At 41.8% G+C, this 24,577-nt stretch overlaps 1 long non-coding RNA gene across 1 annotated transcript in view; it reads left to right on the forward strand.

Annotated features, from left to right (window-relative positions):
• The first annotated feature begins 2,710 nt into the window (after positions 1-2,710).
• LOC135297014 (uncharacterized) overlaps positions 2,711-24,577 on the forward strand; it is a 143,921-nt gene continuing 122,054 nt past the window's right edge. The window contains exons 1-2 of the long non-coding RNA XR_010359024.1: positions 2,711-2,744; positions 16,826-16,887. This is a non-coding gene — a long non-coding RNA (uncharacterized LOC135297014). The remainder of the gene's footprint in view (positions 2,745-16,825; positions 16,888-24,577) is intronic.

Raw genomic sequence — 24,577 nt, forward strand, 5'->3', positions numbered from 1 at the left:
TAGATGGAAATTGTCCAGAGACAGAGGTGTGTGGGCTGGTTGCAGCCAGTGACCCATTTGGCAGCTCCAAGTGTGAGCTGGCTGTGGCAGGCAGGAGAGCCTGCATTTTTTTCTCTTTCCCTCATCCCAGCTGTCATCACCTTCCCATGCAAAAAGGAACATCTTGTTGTTAGCAGGATTTTCCCCAGTCCCCCACTAGCAGGCAGGATTGCTGGGTCTTTTCCTAAGGCTCTTGTGCCACATCTTCTCCCTTGGAGGATATTCATCCCTGTATCAGAGTCCTTCTCCTACACATTATCCATGAAAATCTGGGATTCCTGATGTCTTCAGGAGGCTGAAAGTTCCTTTCTGAAGGCCTATAATCTCCATGTTTGGATAGCCTAGAGATGTTCTTGCCTGTCTAATACTATTTGTATGAATCATTATTTCTGTGGAAGTATGAACAATGTCAGGAGACTGATCTCCAGATCCAGAGGAGGAGTGTCTGACTAGGAAAGAGAGCTCAAGGTGAACTCACAGACTCATTTTAATGGCAAATTTTTAGTGTGAGAAAGATGTAGATTAATTTCTCAGTCTCAATTGATGAACTCTGTTGTTATCTTATTGCAAAACTTCTATACCTTCTTGGTGATTTCTCATGGGCAGCTCCTCACAGCACAGCCAACAAACTCCAGCTCTCTTTTCGACCAGCTAACTCACTCTTTTATAGCACTCATCCTTATTGGACATAGCTGGGGCCTATCCCTAATCCTTGGTATTTAGTATAGCTGCAACTCCTCAGGGGTGAGATTTCCTTCTGCACTATTTCTGTTCTCTTACATTCCATCCCCCCACAGAACTCAAAGAGAGCAGTGGTGTACAAGGGGGCATCTCTCAGACCTTTGACCAATCTTCACGTCAAGTACTCAGTACTCTATCCCAGGGCTTCCCTAGCCCTACGTGCCATGGCCTTCTGATCTGAGAGGTATATAAACAGCCTATTCGAGGCAGGGCTGCTCCTATGGGAGAAGACTCTTTTGAACCATTTCTGGTGACCACACCCTCATTTTTGGGCAGGATACTGCTTTCAGGCTTTGTTTCCCATCCCATCATAAGGAAAATAACTCTTGTTTCAGGAAGGAAAAGAGAAACATATGGAGTCCTAGCACACCAGAGGAGAAAAGTCTGCCAGTACCAAATGGAGGCAGTGCCTGTACAGAGAGAGACCACCCAATGCCTTTCACGCAAGTCTTGCAGCTTAACTGTTACATACACACAGTAAGGTGGGGAAAATGTGTTTTTCTCAAATAGCTTTAGTGGGAGGGGAGTTAAGAGGTGATTTTTTTCCTAAGAAGGTCATCCAACACTTGCAGTGCCATGAGGACATGCTTCTCATGGAGAGGGAAGAAGACCCATTCCATAGGTACAATAAGGGAAAAGCTCAAGGTAGAGAAGTGCCTGTCACTTGCAGAAAGAAGCCAGCTGGATGTAATCATATGGGTTCCAAGATAGAAGTAGGTATGTCCTAATCAAAACACCTATGAGGAGATCAGTGCTGTAAGAGGATAGCTGGTTGCTGCTGTTTCTGTTTCACTGCTGCTCAGGAGGGTTTTCAGGCTCCTGAGATTCAACAAGTTGGTCTCTTGTGTCTTGCATTAGAGAAACTGCTCCTGATTGTAGAGTTTGGAGAAGGACTACTATTTATCAGGTTTGGCTTTTAGTGGAGAAGTTGTACTTAAGGGTGGAGTACAATGTAATAATCTGCCTTATTTTATAGACTATGATTAGGCTGTCATCTTTTTCTTTTTTATTTCTGCTACTATAAAGGGAAATTATTAAGTTACTTCCAATCCAGAAAAGTGTTAACTTGGCTTTTATATCCAAAAGGTATTAGGTATTGGCAGGAAGGAAAAGCTTGCTATCAAATCAATCTGTTCAGGGTAACTTCGGGATCTATGTATATGGCTAGAAGGTTACTACCCCTGTGGTTTTTTATGGCTGGCTAACAGAAACGAGAGCTCAGTCAGAGTTTAAGGCAAGTTCAAAGTGGAAATTTTTTAATAATGCAGGGGATCAGGAAAGGCTGTGACAGTTCATAGTAATGCTCCTCTCTAGTCTTGAAATACAGTCTCTAAGTTGTTAATGACAAGATAATATTGGTAAAAATTAAAAGGCTGTGTTGTTTTCAAGCTCCCCAAGAATGTGAGTAAAGGGATATAGAACTTACGAAAAATTAAGCAAAACAATTGAGATGACACCTCTAATGTGCTTGTACTGCCCATTTATGGATGTGGACAAATATAAGAAAGTCTTAAGAAAGTCTCTTGGATTTTTTTTTTCTCAAGCATACCAGATTCCTAGGAAGGAGGTAGAAAACCTCCAAGAAAACTGTTTTGACTGCCACTATGGGAAATTGTTTTGACTGTTACTATGATAACAATAGTAAACAAAATCATCAAAATCCATAGTTATTGTCAAGACAGGTGAAAGTGTTAAAACATAATATCAGTATTTAGTGTGCAAAACATGACCAGTTTGGGGATTCTGGAGCACTGATACTCAGCAGTTGTCCTTCACTGGACCATAATCTGCTCCTTGAGTTATTCTGTCCAATGCAGTAATATTTTTCTGAGGGGTGAGGCAGGTTTATGACCTTCACTTCTTTAAAAAATTGTGGGAGGGACCTACCCAGGAGAGAAGAAAGTGATCTTTCTCAGCGAGGGATCCTCATCAGGTTGAGGAATCCAGAAACCCTCTGAGATGAGGTAAGAACTCGTGTTTGGGCTGGTTCCTGGTTGTTTGGTGTTTCAGGTGATGGCTTGTGCCAAAGCAAAATCTGTAAACCAGTAAATCCCAATGAGGAGGCTGCTGCTACCACTGCACTGAGCAGTTCTACATGGCTGCATGAGGAATGTCCCTGCTCTAATTATAGTATAGGGACCAGAAAGAGACGTTCCCATGTGTATTCACACGGTCCTTGCTTGCTTGTCTAACACAGCAGCTCTTCGGGGAAGATCATTTCAGTGGTTGTATTTTGCCAGATCACAATTTCTTAAGTTATTAAATAGTAAATAATTTCCATGAATAACGACACAAATAAGAAATTTAAAACCAAGAAAATAAAAAAACCCCATTAATTTATATAATTTGTCCCTGAAAATGGAGAATGCTCAGGACAGATAGAAAGCCATCTACAGAGATCCTAATTTACTACAAGGAAAATTTTATATCTTTTGTGATCTTAAGCATGTATGAAAAACAAGATAAAAATGAGTTTTGCTTCAGTGCACAGCATTTTCGTCTTGGTTCAGACACAGACTCTTCAGAAAGAGAGCAGAAGACTAACCAAACCGGCATAATTATTTCTCAATACCTTTTTTCTTCTCTAGTAATGCTCTTTTCAAATATTGTAATTGTTGGGTCCTGCTCAGGCACGAATCGCTGCTGTCCAGGGGCTGTAGTGACAAAATTTTAACAAATACTTCCACCTTCTGGGCACGCCGCAGCAGTGCAGCTTCCAACCAGCTATTCCTGCAAGTAAGGCTGTTTCTCCAAGTAAGACTCGGAAATTTTTCTGATATTCTACCAAGCCTAGATCCTTTGGCTTGATCACTCTAAAAGAATGGAGCTCTGTGTCTTCGGGTGAATTTAGTACTGAGGGACTTTGGTTTGTGTTTGTTTGTATTTTCATGCTTAGAAACCCTTTATGAGTGGGAGTTGCACAAAATAATCTTTTTTCTTTTTCTTTTTTCTTTTTTTTTTTTCCTCCCCACTTCTTGTTCATTTTGGTACTTAAAAATGTAAGCCATGTGTGATTCCCAGGGCCTTGAGCTCACAGCTAATCGTACAGCCTGCCTTGATTATGCTTCCTGAGCAGGAAGATCTATTTCTGTTTCAGCCCCACTGGACGTACTGGAGATGCTTGGGGTGCAGTGGGAGGGTAACTTTCTGCTATGGGCTGACACCTCCCATCAGTTCAGCCAGTGCCACACATGGTCAAGCTTGGCCACTGGTCAGAGCTGCTTCAAAAAACTCACTAGAATTCAGTTTTCACTGTCCTCCCTCAGCTAGGCTAGAATTTGGAGGTTTAGCAGAGAGTGAGTATTCTTTTATAAGTCTCTCAAAGGCTTTCAGTCCTCTTGTGCACATCTGGTTTCTCAGTGGCTTGTTGGTGAACAAGTAGGATATTAGCACGCTGAACATTCCCTCCACGGAGCAGAGCTCCTTGGTATCTGTTTCTCTGCAGCCATTACCAGTTTGCAAATAATTCTTTATATTGTAGTTGACTTTCCCAGCTTTGTGTTGTCAAAAGGCAAGCCAAGAGTGAGGTGGGAGAAACAGCTGTCCTCCTTCTTGGTCTAAAGGGGGTTGCTGAATGCACTTTTGTTTAGCATTATTCACAATAATGGAGTTTGGTGCTCAAAAGATGGACCTTCAAGACCTGACTGACCATGAAAGGCTTTGCTGAGACTCCTGGGGTGAATGAATGGCAGGAAAGTCTCTGTGATATCTATGTTGAGGGAATAGCAGCAGCAGCCAACAGCTAAGAGAGGATAAAGGGGGAAAACAGTGTGGCAATGTGTGTGTGTGTTTCTCTTTCATTCTTTTCATTCTTGGTTTGTCAAACATCAGACCTTCATACTTAATTGGATGCAATAGTGTCTTGCAAAGACACATTTGCAAATCTGATTTTATCCTTCTGACTGCAAGAGCCCCTTGCTGTGTTTTGAGTTTAGGCTGACTGCTGAATCCAGCAGGGTTAAGAAAGGGCAGCAAGAAACTGGTCAGGGAAACTGGTCTTGCCTCTGTGCTGCTCTGGGTACTTGGTTTGTGTCTTTACTCAGCATGCTCTTCCTTGTGCACTGATTTTTTTGTCTGCATTCCTGTGGTGGCTGGTGTTTATCACCAGCTACACTGTGGTGGTACAGGGGGAAAGGTCTGGATCTTCTGTGTGAACACCTATTTTCATGGAACACTCTGGCAAGAATGTTGACCCTATTTCAGCAATGTTATGCTTTTCCTCTCTTCCCAACAATGCTTTACTTAAACCATGGCTACTTTTGAAAGATATGTAGAAGACATTCCTGGTTTTATAAGGATTCTAGCTGAAAGCCAGTTTAGATCGCTTAAGAGCCTCATTTTGCACAACTGTATGAAGCCTCACAGGACTACTCAAACTCATAAGCTCCTCCTATTTAGAAACACTAGAAACAGCTCTGGCCCAAAGCAGTACTTCACAGAGCACTTTCATGTATTTTCTTCCTCCTTATCCCCACAAAGGTTGTTTTACCTGATCTGAGATCCCAGATCAAGCAGCCACCCCTGCGTGTGGGGATACCTCCCCATGTGACCACCCAGCACGAGGCTGATTATGTTTGGAAACTTAAATGGCTATAAACCCCTTCCAGGAGAAGAAGAGGTGTGATGGGCAGCAAAGCTGCCAGATTTGGGGGTTGACATCTGGGAGCCTTGAGGAGCTATTTTATGGATACAGTTTGGGCCTCAGTAAGTGAATTTTGGCGATCTACATTGTTCTGGGGGCACTGCAATTAAACAAGGTGGTGTGGCCCCACACCTGCCTGTCGCTCCCCTGCCCAGCAGTGGTTCTCCACCCTTGTACTTTGCCAGACTGGAGCAATTCCTCTTGGTCTCGTGGAGCAATCCTGCTGTCCAGTGCTCACTCTGTGACCAAATTATAAGGTATTTTTCCACCTCTAGAGGACACTGTATACTTTCATATGCTCACTTCTCTGCTGTGCTCTGGAGGCATCAGCCCTGCTCAGTGGCCGCCTGCCAGGGGTTGCAAAACTTTGTGGTGACCATTGTACCCAGGTTGGGAAGGGTGGTCATGAAGGTTTGAGTGGCTCTGTCACCAGCTGCTGTGTGTCAGGGTCTCTTCACCTCCTCGGTCCATAGTTCTATAAACCCAGGAGGCTCTGACAGCTTCTGAGCTTGGGCAGGGGGAGGCAGGGATTTGGAAGGGCTTTGTAGGTGTGGGAAGACATTTTCTTTCTCTCAGCACACATCTGTCCAGAGGTCACCTGGATTTTTCAGTACCTCCTTCCTTATGGCACTTCATCCCTTATGGGTCTGTGATTTTGATCCCACTGCTTTCCCCACACCCATGATAGCTGGCAAATGGGGAGCTGTCAGGCTGAACACAAGCCCAGGGACACCACCTCTTACTGGAAGACTGCACAGGTTTTCATCTGCTTTCTTGTCTGTTCATAAACCTTACTGGCTTAGAACTTGACTTTTTCTTTTTTTTTTCACTGTTGGCTCACGCTGGTATTTTGCATTACAGTAGGGAAACATCACTGTAAATATGCCTTGTGCTAGTCAAAAAACTTATGGAGTACATTAGCAGAATGATTATAAAAATGTAATAGTGGTTGATCGGGACTTGATGGTATACCTGGAAGTGGAGAGTGGAGTGTGTGATAATAAAGCTGCAATGTTGCTGGGGGAGGTGTAATACAACTTCAAGTTTTTAATGCCATAGATCTCATGAAGTCACATTGCTCCTGCTTGGAAGTCCCCTCTTAGAAGTAATTTTGGACACAACAGTGGTTCCCTCTCAGCAGGTGTGTAAGTAATATTAGATGCCCAGATGCAGGGTTCATGTTTTTAAGTCTTGTTTTAAGCTTCTTGCAGCTGAAAGCACATCCTGGCTTTGAATCTGACGACTGGCAAAGCTGACAGTAGAGCAAGGTTTTTTCATTTAAAATTAATCATAAATGAGGCCTTTTTTGGAGAAGGAGAATTCCTTTTCCAATCCAAAGTTTGGCCATGGTTTGTGTAACCATGGATAAAAAGGGGTTGGGTTCTTCCCACCAACTGTCCATCCCATTAAGTGCATTTCCAGCTTTAAGTCAAATCTGAACTATTTCAGGTCTTTCCCAGAAATCCATCAAAACCTGCCACTGAAAGAAAAATCAGACAAGATTCAAAGGCTGAATCCTGATAGGCCCCAGGTTGCTACTGAATTTTGTGTTTGGTGTGTTGTTGGTGACAGTCCATGGCTTACAGTGCAGGAAAGTAGATGGGGGTGGGAGTGGGAGGCCATACAAGGGTAATTATTTTTTGTATGCAAGGGAGATTGAAAATATTCTTCAAATCAGCCAGCTTTTCTTTCTGGGAAGAAAGTGGAAAGAGGGGAATGTGGAAAGCAATGGATTGCTCTGCAAAAAAAGCTTTTTTTAGTTACCAAAGTTGGGCAAATTTTTGTTTTTCACGCATTTTATGAGGAGCAGGAGTGCTAAAATTGTGCAAGTGGTAAACCAGTACAAGACAGCAGTGATGAAGGCAGAAACTGATTGTATTGCTCCAGCTTTGGAACCACAAAAGCCATCTGCAGAAGTCCTTATGGAGCAGGAAGAGATGGGGGTCACTATTTCCTACAAAATGCAGACATTCAGTGTTGTTGCAGACATAACCAATTTTCCAGTACTTCTTTGCTACCCTGTGCTCCTGATCCACCTCCCTTTTGCCTCCCAGGGAGGTGGACGTGGCATGGAGGCAGCAGCCTCAGTGTGTAATGCAGGCATTGACCTTTCCCACAGACGCTTTTCTGCACAGCCCTCAGGACATCTGCTGGCCCTGTAGAGCCTCGAAACAATGCAGGTTTCCTGGTCCTCTGAGTGGTTTTTCCTCTTATAGGAAAATATATGCTAGAATATTGGTTTTCCAGTGGATTTTTTCTGCCCAGTGTTAGCATGCGTGCATTGTCTGCAAGGGTGCCTGCAAGGCTGGAAAGTAATGGTGAAAATAAGATCATTCAGACAGGGATTTGTAGGGACAAGCTGTCTTGTTTCAGGGGCAATGCCCTGCATGGAGGGAGTCCCTGCACAGCAGGAGTTTGCCCAGCTGTGCTTCTCACATGAGTGGGGTAAGTTTCTCTTACCAGTGGGATTCCTCAGGGTGTTTTTTTTCTTCTCTTGCTGTTCTCTGCCCTTGTACCATACCCTATCCAATACCACTTGTAGTCTGACTTGCTGCAGATCCATTGCCTTCCATCTTTCCCTGAGCTCAATAACTTATTTGGTGAAACCATATCTCCAAGACAGACATCTGTTTTGAAAATTATACTAGCAGAACTATTGCTTTGCTTGTTAGCCTGTGCCCATCATGGTATACCCTCAGTCAGCCTGACTTCAGTGTCATGAGTAATTTTTTACTGCTGTTCATCACATTTTTTAGACCACTTTCCTCTTGTGAAGACATATGCATTCTGTGATCTTGTTGCTTCTTACTGAACTAAGCAAATAAAATGCTTTAAATTCCACTATAAGGCAGCTGCTGAAACACATTTGTGCATTGTGGGGTTTTTTTACACGCTCTCCATTTTTTTCAGTAGCTTTTTTTTTTTCCTGCAAGTGTAAAACAAGACTGGACAGAGTGTTTCAGTATTTTAACTTGCTAAAACTGTGTACAGAGTCAAACCAATGATAGGAAGTTTTTTAACTGTTTGTAACACTCACAGCTTATGAATGGTAACACTTACCATTCTTTTTAGTATGGTTCCTTCTCCTTACTCAAGTATACTGACTAAATCCTTTGCTTTAAAATATTATTGTCTAAGGTTTGATTAAAGCTGTGAGGAATGTGTGTGAAGGCGTTTCTGGTAAGTCATTGTTCATGAGAGCTGGGAATCATCACTGTTTACATTTTTTAAAATTTTCCTGAAAGATCTGACGTGCAGTATGGAGAACTTCAGTTTCTACAGGAGCCAGCTGAGTCAAGCAGCTGTGGAGAGGAGGGACAGTGTGGAGTTTTGGAGCAGTATTCTCTAAAACTGCAAGAGGGAATATTTTTAAATGCAGACACTTGTCCATGCACTGATGCTCTCTGATACAAGTAACAGAGGTTAAACCCAGCTGTGCTGTTTCTTTGTAGCTGCTGTCTCATGGGGCATCCTCTGGCTGGTATTTGATTGACTGGGAGGAAGCAGGATTTCATGTTCACTAGTACAAGCCCATTCATTTGGTAACACTATCTGTGATTCTCTTTGAAATCCCCCAAGCAACTGTTAATAGCTGGGTCCCAGGAAAAGCGATCCAACAGCACAGGCCCATGGGGAGGCCAGTTGCCTAGCACTAGGCTCAGTGTTGTGAAACAGTTGGCTGAACCATCAGACTGGCTCAGCTAAATGAATTAAGTAATTGCACAGCCCTGCAGAGAATATTAGTGAGGAATTTCTGTATTGCAGCTCTTGATTCCCACCTCACAATCCTGTTACCACAAATACAAGGCCTTGGCTGAGCAGGCAGTAATTTGATATTAAATTAGGTTCTTATTAAGCAGATGCAGTGAAATAGGGCAGAGTTTTATGTTGCATTAGTCATCTAAATGCTTTTTATTAGCATTCATGAGGATGAAGCATAACTGAGTGCAGGGTATTCTTCAGCCAATGCCTGACCCTTTGGAAGGAGGGTAATTAAGGAGCTAAGAGCTTGGGAATAAGAACTGGGCCACACACGACAAGCGTACATCTCCTCACTCTCTCCCTCTTCTGGGAACCGCCTCTGAAAAAGAGGTTGTGAGGAAACTTAGGGGTGACCCACTCTGCCTGGGGATGAAACTCTTCCTTGTCTCATTCTCCAGGTGCTAATTTGACAAATCACAAAGCCCTCTTGGTAAGCAAACCATCTGCACAGGCACATATTGCTCTTTCCTTTGAACTGAGTGTATCAGGCCATGGGAATAATGTTAGGGGTTTTGTTTGTTTATTTTTAGGGGATCATGAAGCCTCATAGGAAAGGTAGTATAAAAGAAGGTAAAAGCTCTATCTCTTAATTCTGACCAGTTAAAAATTGTGTATAAATGTATGTGATTGTCAAAGCTGGCTCCACCAAGGTGGTAGTAGCCATGTTGGTGACTTCCCTACAGGGGTGCCTCTGTTTCATCAGGGAAATGGATCCTAGAACTGGTGGAAAAGCCACCCAGAAGTCAGCGGTGCCTCTCTACCATCCCAGGCTCAACAATAAACTGTAGACTGTGTTATCCAGCTTGCTTTTGTCCTTCTTAGGTATCTGTTTTAGGCTTTGTCTCCATTTCTCCTGAGCCTGTGCACTCTGATCAATGAATTAACGAATCACTCGGGATTAAATGCCCAAAGCCCTTTAGTCATGAGATGCTCCTTCAATTTGCATTTTTTTCTCTTGGTTTTCTATCATCTGGCGGGATTCAGCAAACAGTAAAGTGATAATTTTATTAGACTTCCCAATGCTTGGTGTGCATGTGAGTTTGTGGTGGGTGGCTTGTGTCTCTTTTGCAGTGAACTGAGCACTTGTGCCCTCTGTTCTAAACATGCTCTGGTCCTCTTGGGTTTGAAAACATCCCCAAAGCCTAATTGGTTTGGATGTGATAGAATTTGGCCAGTGCTGAGGCCTTGGCAAAGCTCCCCTCCTAAATAAATGTGGTGATAAGTGACCACTGGAAGCTCTTGTGAGTCATCATGAAGACTCAAGGGTATCCTCTTGTCTAGACTACTCCCTAGCTCTGTGAAGCCAGTCCACAAGCACACATTTGGGTTCCAAAACTGAAGTTTGGATTTCACCTGCAAAGGGAGACTAGGGGTCTGAGTATATTCCCTTTTTAGAAAAGGAGAAACTAAGGTTTTGAGTCAAGCAAACTGCGCTAAGAAGCTGTCACATCTGCCCGTAACATTGGTTCTTGCAACAGCATCTACAAGGCAGTTGTCACTTTGGGGGAGGAAAGGAATGAGAGGGAAGAAATCATTCAGTGGGAGGTGCCATTTGGCTGGAGTAGAAGCAGCCTACTATTTCCCCAAACTATGGGAAAGGAAATGTCTTGATTTTTTTGAAGATGAAAAAAGGCTGCATCTGCAGCGAAGATGTGACAGAAGTTAAGTGAGGTCAAAACAAAACAACCCGCTCAGCAACCTTGGCACATAGAATTGTCCCTGGGCTTTATTTTGCACTTCTGCTGCTTATAAACCACTTGCAGTTGCAGAGACCTGGCAGTGGTGGCTGTCTGCATCCCAACAGCTGGCATGTGAGAAGCTGGTGGAGACCTGGCTTTCTCACAGCCCTAGTGCCCCAGTGTGTGTAGGACTGGCTGTGTCTCTCTGGCACTGAAGGTACAGACACTGATCTGGGAACAAAGACATTTGAAACTATTTCCCGTAGGGAAAGGGTTTCTTTATTTTTTCTGCTCTAATACACTAATGAAAATCAAACATGACTGTACTTACAGGGGCAGCTTGGAGTGTACACAAAATTCTGAAGGTAGGTGTGAGAGGGGCAATGAACCAAATCCAAGCATGGAAAACTAAATCTTCAGGAGTAAATTACTAAACTCATACAGTATGCTGGCTGCAAGGGTTTTCTTGGACTGCAGTAGTCTTAGTTCTGGCAGATGCAAGGAGCAGTTCAAGCATTTCCTTTTTATTCCCTTTCAGCAGTTGTACTTCAAGCCCTGACTTTATCAAATCTCCTAGTACCACTGTTGTCTTTGGATAAAATAAACAAGTTTTATCCAGTGCAAGGTGTTTGCTGTTAGATATACTTGTTTGAGCTGTGTTGGTTGACTCCTTGTTGGGGACAGTTGTCTAATTTGGACCATATAACTCATAATCAATATAACTCTCATAATCAAGAGCTACATGAAACCACTGAGCCTTTCCAAAGGGAAAGGAGAACAAAAGTAACAAGTGAACCTGGAAGGATAATCTTGGAAAACAAATATGGAAAAGTATTTCTTAAGCTGTGAAACTTTTATAGGTGATGAGCATTCCTAGGAATCTTTGCCATATGGTTACTATCTTATAGTTAAAGAAGTGAGGAACGTTTTAATTTCACGTTCAATTGTGTGCAAATCTCTGTGAAGCTTTAGACAGATTGCTTGATTGTACCAGCCTGAGGCCTCTGATTTCCTGTCATCCTCATTTTCACTGCTTAAAAAATGTATTGATCTCAAAGCAGCCATGGACAGTTTCAAGTATTATCACAGCAAATAGCACAGTGCAGAAACATATTTGGGAAACCCCATGGCTATACTTCCCATTACAAACTTGTGTGATATGTTTCATTTGGTCCAGAGCTGAAAGACTTCTTATCAAACTTTAAAATAAATAAATTTTAAAAATACCATTATTCTGGCATCAGTACTCCAGAGCAAGAGATTAAAGTTTATTTTCCTCAGTTATTCATGCCAATAAATATTTGATTTCTGAAAGTTCATAGGGAGTGAAAACCAAAGGGTCAGGATCCCATCTGAACTGAATTCTGTCTTAAAGGTAGATGATTATCCATGGAAATAAGCTTGTGGTATTTTCCTAGTTCCTAGAATAATAAAAAAATCTTAAATTCATCATTAATATGCTTTTTAATATTTATCCTTCTGCATGTGATTTCTCTGCTGCCTTTCTCCTTGATACCACTCCTAAAGCTTTATCCTCATCTGTGACACTGGTGCTAAAATATTGAGGCAGCAAAACTGGACAGCCTTTGGTTTTCTACTTCCAAGTGCTCTCTGTGGGTATGGCATTCCCTGTTTGGATAGCTGTTACATCACATTACCTGTCTATCCCCTGGCATTGTAGCAGTAACCTGGCACAGCAACTATTTCAGTGCTATTTCCCTCTGCTACTGGCACCAGCCATACAACATTTTATATACTGAATTATTTATGGAGTCATAATTATTTAGTATCGATATGTCAATGTTACAATGCCCCTGTTGGCCATAAAGGAGCAAAATCTTTCTTTAATTAAAATTACATGGTTTGTGTCAACTTTCCTTGGACCTAACATTTTAAAACTGAGTTGGGATTTTGAATTCCATCCTACCAAATACCTGTGTTTTAAGCAAAGACTAAATACAGAGCTTTCTTTCAGTGAGACTGGTCTTGGAAGCCAATAATTTTATGTGTTTTAGGGAAGTTTATGTTATACTGGGGAGTTTACAATGGACTTCATTGAACTGAAGACCACAGTGGCAGTATTTTTATTATAAGTAACTTCTAAGAAGGAGGAAGCAGTGTATAATTCAGACTGTCAATGCTCCTGTCTAAAAGGAAAAAGCTTAAGATGCCTTGATGGTTTGAAAATCTGCTGAATATTGAGGGCAAACTGATAATGAAGATAATGAATTGGGTTTTTTTAAATAATGAACAGCTGTCTTTTTTGAAAAAATGTTGTATCATTTTGCATTGTAGAAATACACCGAACTATCACATAATTTAATTACACGACCACCCTGCAAGTTCCATGAGCCATACTCAGTCCTGGCGTGAGCGGGTGCAAATCCCTGTGGGAATTGCACCCGCTTATGCCAAAGCTAAATATGATCCAGCGTTGTTTTCCCTTCTCTCTGAGAGCTGGATGGTATGGAGATCCACTTCATACTGTGCTGTTCTTGGAGGTATTACCTTTTTTCCACACACAGAGCAATTCTATACTTGATGTTGAATTGACTTTTGCTATAATTTTCAGGAGAAAACCAAAAAAGGCTCCTGAACAGAGTACACAAAGGCAGTTGTTAAGTATTTAAGGTTATCATAAACAGAAAGCAAACTTCATAATTTTCTAAGTCATTTCTGCCATAGAAACAGCACTGGCCATTTGTAGAGAGGGACAAGAATAGAGCAACCATTAGATGTTTATCAAGTCTGCTCCCTTGATGACATGCCTTCATCTGATACACATTGTGATACACAGCCTTCATCTGGTGCTTAAAGAAGTAATTAATTCTGTATTTGTCCAGGATCTTTGCTTTATTCAAGGTGTGAGGTTGCCACTGACTTCAAGCTGGCTTTTATTTCTTCAGTGGTCTCCTCTGATATGGGGGAAAAAAAATTTGTAAGAAACTTTCCATGTGCTCCCTGCTTGTTCCATACAGCTCCCCCAGTAACCTTTTTCTTCCTGTCTTGTATTACCTGCAGGTTAGTTAACACCTTTTGGTTTATTTTCAAATCCAGAGGCCTTCTTTCCAGATGGAGAAAAAGACATCTCAGAATGGATAAGAATCTTTGGGAGATGGCTAGATGGCTCTTCTGAAGTGGAATACTTTTATCAGCTTTATTTAAAACAAATCCTCTACCTGCTCCAGGTTAACCCCTTGCTGTACACGTGTGATGTGCGCAGCCCCATGGAGCCCAGAGGTGGCACAGAGCAGTGTAGAAGGTACAGGGAAGATGATTCAAACTTTTCAGTCTTGCAGAACATCTTGAATAGCTTTGGCTCACTCCAATCAGCCACAGTGAGCCAACATGTGCATGCCAGGCAGGGGGATAGCCCTGGACCTTTTAATTTCTAGAACTTTATTTTAAACATTTGACTCAGATGGAAATCAGGCAAGAATTACAAATGAAGTATTCTGTGAGGAACAGCTAGTGTCAGGAGGAGCCTTGTTCTTTCCAAACATTGAGAAACAAGAATCTCTATTGAGCACAGAGACAATGAAAGGCAAAAAACACATCAAACAAGTACCCAAAGTTTATAAAATAGGCACGTAGTCATGACCTTCCTCCAGTTGTTGCACAGACATGTGCACGCACACATCAGCCTTTGACTCCAACAGGAGTTGCTCACATGTGTCTTTGGACAGATCTTGTCCCTAAACTGATTTATGGCCAAAGGAAACTTGGGCTCTGATTCAGGTTCAAATCAGGTTCAGCATGGAAAATCTTGAACTTGGAGTCAGACCCTAAAGCAGCACTTTAGAAAGGCAAACCAGCTTTTCTCCCTAGCTGAAGCTCTCTAGCCTTGTTCTCGGGTCTAGCATGCCCTTCTGCCTCCCTCCTCACTGAATCACAATTATTTTTAAAGGGATCTTTATTCCACCCAGGAGAATATAGCACAGGCAGTTGGCTAGCAATGGTGCCTTGGAGCTCAGCCACCTGGGGCAAGTGTGAGACTGCACATGCAGGGAAGAGGAGAAAGCAGCAAGTGACAGAGAGACCCTTTTGCTGCAAGAGCCTGGGAGAGTCAAACCAGAGACTCCCAGAGGCTCAAATCTCAACTGCTTAAAGGGGCCGATACCATGATGTTTAAACTAAACAGACTGCTGTCGCTGTTTAGTTTGGGGTTTCTTTGTTTATTTTATTTTGTTATTTTTAACACAAGTAGATGTCATCATGCACTTATTTCTGTATTGTCTCTTGCTGACAGTGAGGAATGGATTTCTATGATGATTGTGCATGACTGGGCAAAGATGACCTTTGACATTTTATTCCCAAACAGTGGTGACCTGTCCTTTTCCTGACAAAACAGGGAAGGTACTTAATTTAGATTTATCTGCTTCTCTTCCTACAGCATGTTGCTTGCTCTTGGTGAAAGGTTCTAAGTAATCAGATTAAAATGCAGTATGTTGTTACAACTAAGAACGTTCACTTAAAATTCACTCTACAGTAAATCCCAGCCCAATCAGTGTAGGGGTAGACCAACCAAATAACTGCAAGCAGTTCATCCCACTGCCTCTCAATAAGAAGTACTGGGCATCCCAAACCTGTGTTCACAGAGTTCCACTTGTGTTTCAGAGCCCACCCTGCTCCAGCACAGCTGCCAGGCTAATGTCCCCAGCAGGATGTTGGCAAACACAATCTCATTTTGGATAATATATTTTCATATTTATTGAGCAAAAACTTCTCAGGCTTCTATTTAACTGTTTGTTGGAGCTTTGTTTGTTTTGATTTGAATTGGTTTTGGTTTTTTGGGGTTTTTTGATTTTGGGGTTTTTTGTTTTGTTTTTGGTAGTGGATTTTTTGTGTGGTTTTTTCTGGTTTTTTTTTTTTTTTTCTTTTCAACACATTTGGATTCTCACCAAATTCAGAGGTGTAGCTCATTTTGGAACACATCCCTCCTGTGCTTCTCAATGCAGGTAGAATCAGACTGTCTCTTGATTTCTAAACACTTGCATCCCTCAAAACTGACCTGTTTTCAGAGAGGACAACCACCTGTAATACCTATTTGACAGCAGGTCTTGAAGGATTTCTTAGAGCCAAGCTTCTTTTCCCAGCTCATACCAATGCCATGGAGCCAAATAATTGTTAAAAATCACTCTAACATAGTTGTGGATTTTTAAAGTTTCTCGGTTCATCTGTGAAAAGCATGTGAGCAGCATGACTAAATATTACTTCCAATTTTTCCACGTTCCTGTCATGTCACAGAGGCATTTGACATCAATTCCTTTGTTGGGTTTGAGTGTCTCTATACCCTTATTTTAGCTAAAATCTGATCACCACCTATTATGCAGGAATGTATTTAAGTGTCTTCTAAACAGGAAGAATTTTTTTCTTGCACATCTTACTCTGTACTTTCTCAATTTCAAAGGGTAGGTGACCATTAAAAATTTTGAAATTACTTTACTTTTGCTTCCTGTTCTTTCACTAATTTGCTCTTTTTTGGTTTTGTTTTTCTTCTATTTCCCCTCTGCTCACTCTGCACATAAAGCCCAGAAGTTTAATGAGGAAAATCAAGTGTATAAGTTTATAGTCTGTGCAATAGATAGCACCATTGTAATCTGTCCCAAGAAAGAATTACTCATTGCTGTGTTTCTGCAGGCCCTGCCCTGCTCATTTTCCTCTGCAAGGAACTAACATAGCTGTTCTTCTTGCTGTCTCCTGGCTTGGACCAGAGTTGTAAGCTTTTTGCAATTTCTCTTGAGCAAATTACTTTCACAGTTTTACAAATTACTCTGTATATCAACCCTGAATACTTGCTGTCATGAAAAAAGTTAAAGACACTAGATCAGGGAAGAAAGGTGAGTCCAAGTTAAAATTAAAAATTTCCCATGAATACGTGATAGTTTGAAAATGTGCTTGTTTCTTGTTGATTTTCTGCCTAGCCTCATTATCCCCACCACATTCCCTTTATCTCTTTCAGTTTTGAGCATTGCTTGTTGCATCCTTTTGAGTCAACACCACAGGTTTTTGAAGAACAAGGTGGTGAGTTAACTCAGCACTTTTTGTACATTTAGAAATTTTTTAGACTCACAGGCCAACTGACTTTACTGCAGTATCTGTGAGCTTCAGTGTCTAGAGCTGATAGAGTCAGGGGAAAGCTTGTTATCCCCTTGATTCAAGCATGGACCTTTCTTCAGGGAAATGCTGCCAGAATGGTGCTAATGAGAGCCAATTGTACGGAATTGAGTCGTGGTACTGGCATCCACCCATCTTGAATGATGACAGATCCATCAACTTGTTTTATTTTAGCCATTAACAGGAAGAGAACCTATAAATAGCCCTATAGGAGCAATTAAAACTATTGCCTAAATCAAAAGAAATTGCCCAAGTGTTTATTTATACAGCTGGAATACTTTGTGTCAGTGCTGCATAGCTGTATAACTAGCAAACTTTAATTGATGGGTTAGTGGGAATGACTTGGTAAAACTAGTAGGGGAAAGTTGAGTTGTAGAGTAGCACAAGACCATTAATTGCATTGGGTCAAGCAGCCACTGTCTTCACCTGAAACTGTTTTAACTTTACTGGGTTTAGTTCTTGGTGTCCTCAGCTGAAAACCATTTATGTACTGTAATGATCTTGTTCATTATCCTGGGGTCTTGTCTCTGGGCTGTCTTCTACTGCTGTGGTTGGATTCACCTAAAAGCAGAGTTCTTCCAAGGCTGATGTTGTCCAAAAATGTAAGAAGGTGTTATCCTTAAGCTAAAGTGCTTGCAGTCCTAACATTTGGTGTGGAAATGAGAGGTAAAGAGTCCTTCTGCCCGTAATACCCAGCAGGGCTAGGGTGGAAGCTGTAACCTCTGTGTGTAAGCTGTAACCTCCATGTGTAAGTCCTGTGTCCTATCTGCTTGCACAGTCAGCTTCTAACACTGTGTACTGACTTTTTCTTGAGAACTACTGCAGGGAAAGCCAAGTGTTCAAATAAAAATGGCTCATTCCCATTTAAGAGCTAGGGGAAGAGAAGAAAAGAAGCACTAGGCATTTTCAGCCAACCCAAGGGAAGTTCTGGGCAACATGGAGAAAAGGGACTTTGGAGTTTGTTCTAGACCTTATTGCAAGATATCCTCTAAGAGAGGATGTGCTGAAGTCTTCTGGTAGCTGCCCACATGTGGTGCAAAGCTGTCTCAGCCTGACAGCATGCCCAGAAAAGTGTGTAGATGCAGAGATGGGAGTTCCTGGCACCACTTTGAGTCTTAAATAATTAACCAGGGCACCACTTTGCCTGAGCAATGTAAAGGGGCTGGACCTGTGAACTGGTTCAGAAAGGAGAAGAGGTTTTCAAAAGCACTAAGGAGCATTTAAGCTGTTACCTGTCAGCAACACCTTTGAAAAATCTCTCTTAACTAAACCATAACTTCCCAAAAGCACTAGGTGATTTTCAGTTTGGAATCCGCCCCCTGTTCAGCAGCAAAGGGTGTTTGCTAAAAAGCCACCCACTATTCCAGGCATGATGCCACAGCCTCTCAGCTCAATGAATAATGTTTAACAGTGTGAATTTTATTATTTAAACTTTGAGGGCCCCACAAAGCTCCAAGTTCATAGACAAAACCTCCCAAAGCACCCAGTGAAAGTGCAAAACCAGAATCATCTTTGCATTCAGTGCACCCCTGAAATTTACTGGCTATTTATATTGCTAGCTGCTACTGCTAAGAGAAGTCCTATAAATAACAATATGCGAGTTTAGGAAGAAAAGCATTGTGTAGATAACGATCCATTTGTAGCCTAGGGGCTGTGTGAGATCTCTGCTTGCTATTTCTTCCTGTGTTTATCCAGGAAAAACTACCTCTGAGAGCTGGGTAAAAGGAGGTGGGGTATTTCTTACTAATGTTAAAGTGAAGTATGGTCAAATTTTTTCTTACACAGATAAGGCTAAATGTAAATAAATTTTATGTAAATAAATAATGAATGTAAATAAATCATCCAAGCCAGCAAACTTCAGTCCTAAAACCCTGAAAGATTATTTGTGCCATTTTGGAGGAATACAGCAGAGAGACACTGATTTGTCCATATACAGTGGATCCTTTACTCCAGCAGCTCACATACTTCCCTGACATAGTCCCATGTGGTTTTGATTATACTTGTGTTACTTCTGGTTAAAGACTCGCTTGTCAACATGACCAGGCCACCTCAAACAGATCTTATTGTATTTTTTCTTCTGGTAAGAGAGGCAGCCAAGGGAGAAAGAAGATGATACAGAGGAATATTATGGGTTTTTTGAGGTTTTTTTTAATACTGCACCTTTGAGAAGAGAGACCAGAGTAAAAACGACAACTTGAAGTTAAAATACAGATGGAAAAATAAAGGATTCTCTACTGAATTCACCTATTTTTAACTGCTTTTAAAAAACCAACCATGAAGTCCATGTTCTTGTTTGCTCCCTTGGTTCACTATTCAGTCTTTTTTTAGTGGTACTTCATTTATCTCCATTTCACAAACCACAATTTTATTTTTTTTTAATCAGGCACAAAATACTTTTTTGAACTTTCTTAGCAGAACTATTAGTGATGTGGGCTTTTGTACTTTTGATGTCTCAAGATCTACAAGCATGATCTCAGTGAACACTGAAATGGGATGAGTGACCTGAAGGGGCAGTCATGCAATGAGCACATGCCCATATTGCCACAGTATTTCTTCTGGGGTTTAGCTGTTCACTTTGCACTGAGGTTTAGTTGCAGACATTTCCAACTGTTTCCCAGGGTTATTCTCCATTAATGGGTTTTTATGTAGAAAAGTTGCTCAGAAACATTTTTTCCAATAAAACAGCTCCCTTTAACCACAAGCATGTAATACAATGGCTTACAAAAGCTGAGCCAAAGAGTGTGTTTATCCCTTTTATTTCACTGCTTCCAGTGATCTCCTGCCTCATTCCAGATTCTTGTTTGTTTGTGGAAATGGGTTCAAGGAATTTAACTTGCCTAGAAGACTGTTGTGACTACAGTCATAGGCCATCTTTTGATTTTTCAGATCCAGTATCAGACAGCTTTTCACCACTTGCAATACTGCAGACAGAGATCAAACCCTGCCAAGTTATTGTCTGCAGTTATTATCCTCCTGATAATAGGAGAAATGACTGCACAAAAGGGCAGGGGCATCTTTTACATCCCTATAGCCATGTAATCGGTTTTGACTGATGGGGAGAGGAGGAGCGTGCAAATGGAAACAAAACACTATTGACCATAATTCACCTGCTGGTTTCATCACAGTGTATGGAGCACCTGCTAAGTTCTAGCTGTGTATTCTCCCTTTTGGTGCAGTTGACAGAGAGTTGGGCAGTCCTTAGCAGGAAATCTTTGTTGGAAACTGCCCTGATGCTGTGGACAGTCATTGAGAGGCACAAAATGAAGAGTTGACTGGCCATGGGTGTTTTGGCCTCTGTATCACATGCACATGATGGAACTGGAGGGTCCCAAAAGGTAGCGGATACTCTGCCTCTAAATGTTGAGCAACCACTAACAAGCCATCACACACTGGCCTGTCTTGTTTCCTCCTGCTCCTGAAATAGGAGTGATTATTACAGTCCAGGCTCTGGAGCCACACAGAGCCTGGGAAGCTGGATCTTTGCAGCCCAACTCCTATTTTAAGTGACTTCCTTTTTATAGCATTATTTCCAGGTGGGAGGATGTATTTCTGTGCATCAAGTCTCCTGTTTTTCTTCCTTGAGAGGAGTTTTAAATAGCATGCAAGAATTGTCAGGGAGTAGGTCTTTTAACTATTTAGAAGGGGGTTTTTTTATGTAACTTGCAGAATTTGTGACCTTGGTGCACCTAGTGGGGCAATAGGCTCCACCAGGAGCTGGGTAGGGACACTTGGTCACAGTCCCATGGTGGTCCCCCAGACCGTTGGTGTCACCTTGTTCTCATGCCACAAACTCATGCTTTCCCTAGCTGGAGGGAGTTGCCTTCAAGGGTATTCTCACGGGTGCAGACCACAAACCTGAGCAGGAGGCTGGGCCCCTGCACCTTCCTATGAGGGTAATAGTAATCTCTACCTTATCTCTTGTTTTCAAAACATTAAACAGGACTGAGAGTTTACGACAGCTATGCTAAGGCAAAAGAGAATCTGTATGGTTGGATTAAATCCTCTCTTTCCTCTCCTTTGGAAAAGAAAACTTGCAGTGTGATATTTTGCCTTAGACTTCAATATTGTCAGGTCTTTACAAAGAAGAAAAGCAGCAATGGAAAATAGGCTGGGGTCTGGTTTTGGCCTGATAGGAGTGGCTCTGATACAGGCCGTATTACCTCCCTCAGGTTGTTGAGATGATGGTGTCATTTGACTTGGATGTATGCTGTGTCTCACTGTTGCCTCAATCAGTCCATCCATCTCTTAATCATCATCACGTTTTCTGTCTTGGAATTATTTTATCTAATGACACTGTCAGCCAAAGTTCATCCCTTCTTCTGTCATGTACGCCCTGAGGCCTTTCACAAACAGGCAAGTAATGTCTTTTGTCTGTCTCTCTGTTTTCACTGTTACCCAAATCTGTTTTTTCTTTTTTCCATTTCACTGCAGATGTGCAGATAAGCAACAGAGTTGTTTTAGAAAGTCTTTGTTTTGCTCTAGTTATTGGCTACTTTGGACAGTGTCCTTATTATTTAGTCTCCTTTTCAAGATATATTCCACACTGCATCCCGGTCCAATTGTTGATTTAATTGTTGAGGGGTTTTTAAAATTTTTTTTGACTGGTAGATTTTTTTGGACAAACATTTCCTTTTTCAGCTTTCAACAAAGATGTCATAGGTATTTCATAGAATCATGGAACTGTCCAATGTTTTGGATTGGAAGTGACCTTAAAGATCATCTAAACCTCTAGCCCTAAAGATCATAATTTCAACCTCTGCTATGGGAAGAGATTTCTGTGTGTCTATGTTTTCAGCAGTGTGTGGGTTACCCATTTGACTGGCTATACTTCAACCCAAAAGTCGTAACTTTTATACAAAATTAATTTGTGAAGTCAGCATGGAAAGCAGCGCTGAACTTGGTCTTTGTTGAGGAACAGATTCTCATGGTTGCCTTTTCTTTTTTTGCCAAAGACAACCACACAGTCTATGCCTGCAGTAGGTTGCCCCCCTCTCCCCCTCTCTTTTCAGCTCCACAGTGAGACTTTTGTGAGCCAAAAACTTCTGGGAAGAAGTAGCTCAGCTGAACATTTTAATGAGGGATGTTGTTTCTCCTGACAAGTACTAATGAAGCAGATTAAGCATGATCAGTTGCCAGAAAAGCACTGGAGATAGTGGTAGTTCTTTGCACAGGTGTCACGTCAAAAGACCTCATCTGCCGAACAAAGTAGGTTACATACTGCTGCAGAACTACAGAGCTGGAGGCTGGCTCTTTATGGGGCATTATAGAGCTCAAGTTGTATGTCATTTATTTGGGATGTGGTCTTGAGTAAATTTGTTTTGGCAGAGTAGAGAAGCTGATTATATGCTTTGCATTTGGTATGGGGGCAAAGTATTTATTGTGCACATGTGAATTGTGGCAAACAGGAACACTGGGTATCTTTGCATTAGTTGTCACTACTTATCTTTAAACTACAGGTTCATAAATTGGCGCAGAAAAAGTCCTAGTGTGTGTGGGTGTCTGGGAGTCATAAAGCAGCTTTTCTATTCTTGAATGCACCTTCTTCTTAGCAACTTTTTGCAACGTGCTAAGGAATTACTTGACACTGTCCTCTAATGTGCTTGTCAGTACTACCTGTTAGGATGGGGGAAGAGAAATTAGCTGCAAGCCCAAGAGCCATGTGTTTGAAACCCTTTCATTTTGCATCTTCTGAACCACCTGCTGACCCTACGTGCCCTGGCAAGTTGGTCTTCCATGAGACCCAGGTGACAATCATGATCAGCTGGAAAGTTCAGAGAAAGGGCAATTCTGACTTTGAAGTAGGACCTAAGTGGGACAAGGACACAGAAGTATCCCTCCTGGAGAGCTGAGCCAAGCTCACCATGTACCTATGAGGTGGGCAGCCATTCTCTCCCCTCTCTTCCTTCTTTAGACTGTGAAGAAGAGGGTGATGGCAGATTTGGGAGCTTTCATCCCCCAGCTTTTGGCCACCCATGGCAAGCCAGACTTGCTTGTGAGCAAGGCCATGAGGAAGACTCCTGTCTCCTGCCTTTTGTGAGATGTGGAGATGGGAGCTCTCAGTGCCTGCTTTGCATCTACAGGGCTTCTCCATCCTGTTGGACACATAATGGCCCCAGTCCCTGGGGTTCTGCATGGGAAGGGAAATGGTTCCTGGCAATTGCTGCCTTGCCCAGGTGAAGGGTGTGGACAGTCCATCACTGGGCACTGGCTGCAGAGAAGATGCTTTTTCCCTCTGGCCAGCTCTACGTGCCTCCATATGGTAAGGCTGCAGGGATACCATGCCCAGGATTCTGTGAGTGCTTTAATCAGACCCAGGCATCAGGGTGATGGTGAGAAGGTCTCCTGTATCCACATGGACATTGCTGGCTTGATTTAATGTCTGTGAGGATGGGTCTGGTCCAGGTGCACTGTGCTGTTGGTATGGGTTGTGTCTTGCAGCAGAGACAACCCATATGATTTTTTTTTTCATATGATTTTATTCAGACTCTACCCTCAAGGTCTCAGTCGTCTCAGGGCTGTGTAGAAACTCTCTTCTTTCCTTTGCAGCTATGAAAACAGCTGCAGGAATAAAATACTACTGACCAAATTTCGCAGTTCAAAATATCTTTAATACAGGACACTATATTAAAAAAATATATTCTTATTTTAGACTATTTCTCTTGGGAAGGGAAAGATGAAGGTTTTATTGTGGATTTTCCATTTTTAGGTATGAGGAATTAAAATAATAATAATATAGAAATTTTCTAGAAAGAATAGGGAAAATTATTGTGACTGTAAAATACCAATTGCTGAACGAGGACAGGGGATATGGGGGGGGAAATTGCAAATATAGTAGTCTGAGTATTTCTTTGAAGTCTGACACATATCTATGACAAAGAATGATTGCAGGAAAATATTTCAATTGTATAAAAGTAACCATGCAAGAAAATAAATGTAGCAGACAAGACTTATTGCATGGAATAAGGAAGAAACTGCCAAGTCATAGAGCAAAGAAAGGTACATGAATTTTGCAGGGGCTGAAAAATTCTTTTATGGTAGCATTAGTAAGGTTTTCTTAGGGTCATATTTCTTGAGTGTTCCTGTTCAGGTCCTGTAGGTGATGTGTTTTTTATTTTTGAGCTGGGAAGAGAGCAGTTTTCTTGTCCTGCAAAACTTTGAGATTTCAGAACATGTTCCTTTTCTACCCAGGGAAAAAAATTGTAACCTTTCCACATGCTTTGTTGAGAATTAAATAAAAGAGAGATGGAGATGAGATAGAAAATAAATAAATGCCGTCAGATATTGTCTTCCCCACCAACCCTTTGTAAAGACTGCCAGCAATACTACAAGAACACCTTGTACTTGCAGGGTCTCAAGCCTGCCCCTTCCCTGCCTTTCTTCCACTATTCATGGGAATACCTCAAAATACTGCTTGATTCTTCCACAGCAAGTGTCTCATTGAGGTGGAGCTTAAAGAGAACCTTTCTGTCCCTTGTTAGTGCCCAAAACCTTGACTCTTTATCTTCTGACTTCCTGTTTTCCTTCTGGAAATAAGACTGGTTTGCTGCCAAAATTGATTTCAAACTGCTACTCAGATGTACAAATGTCAAGATTTCAA

Source organism: Passer domesticus, chromosome 3 (genome assembly GCF_036417665.1).
Source record: "Passer domesticus isolate bPasDom1 chromosome 3, bPasDom1.hap1, whole genome shotgun sequence".
Taxonomy (NCBI): Eukaryota; Metazoa; Chordata; class Aves; order Passeriformes; family Passeridae; genus Passer; species Passer domesticus.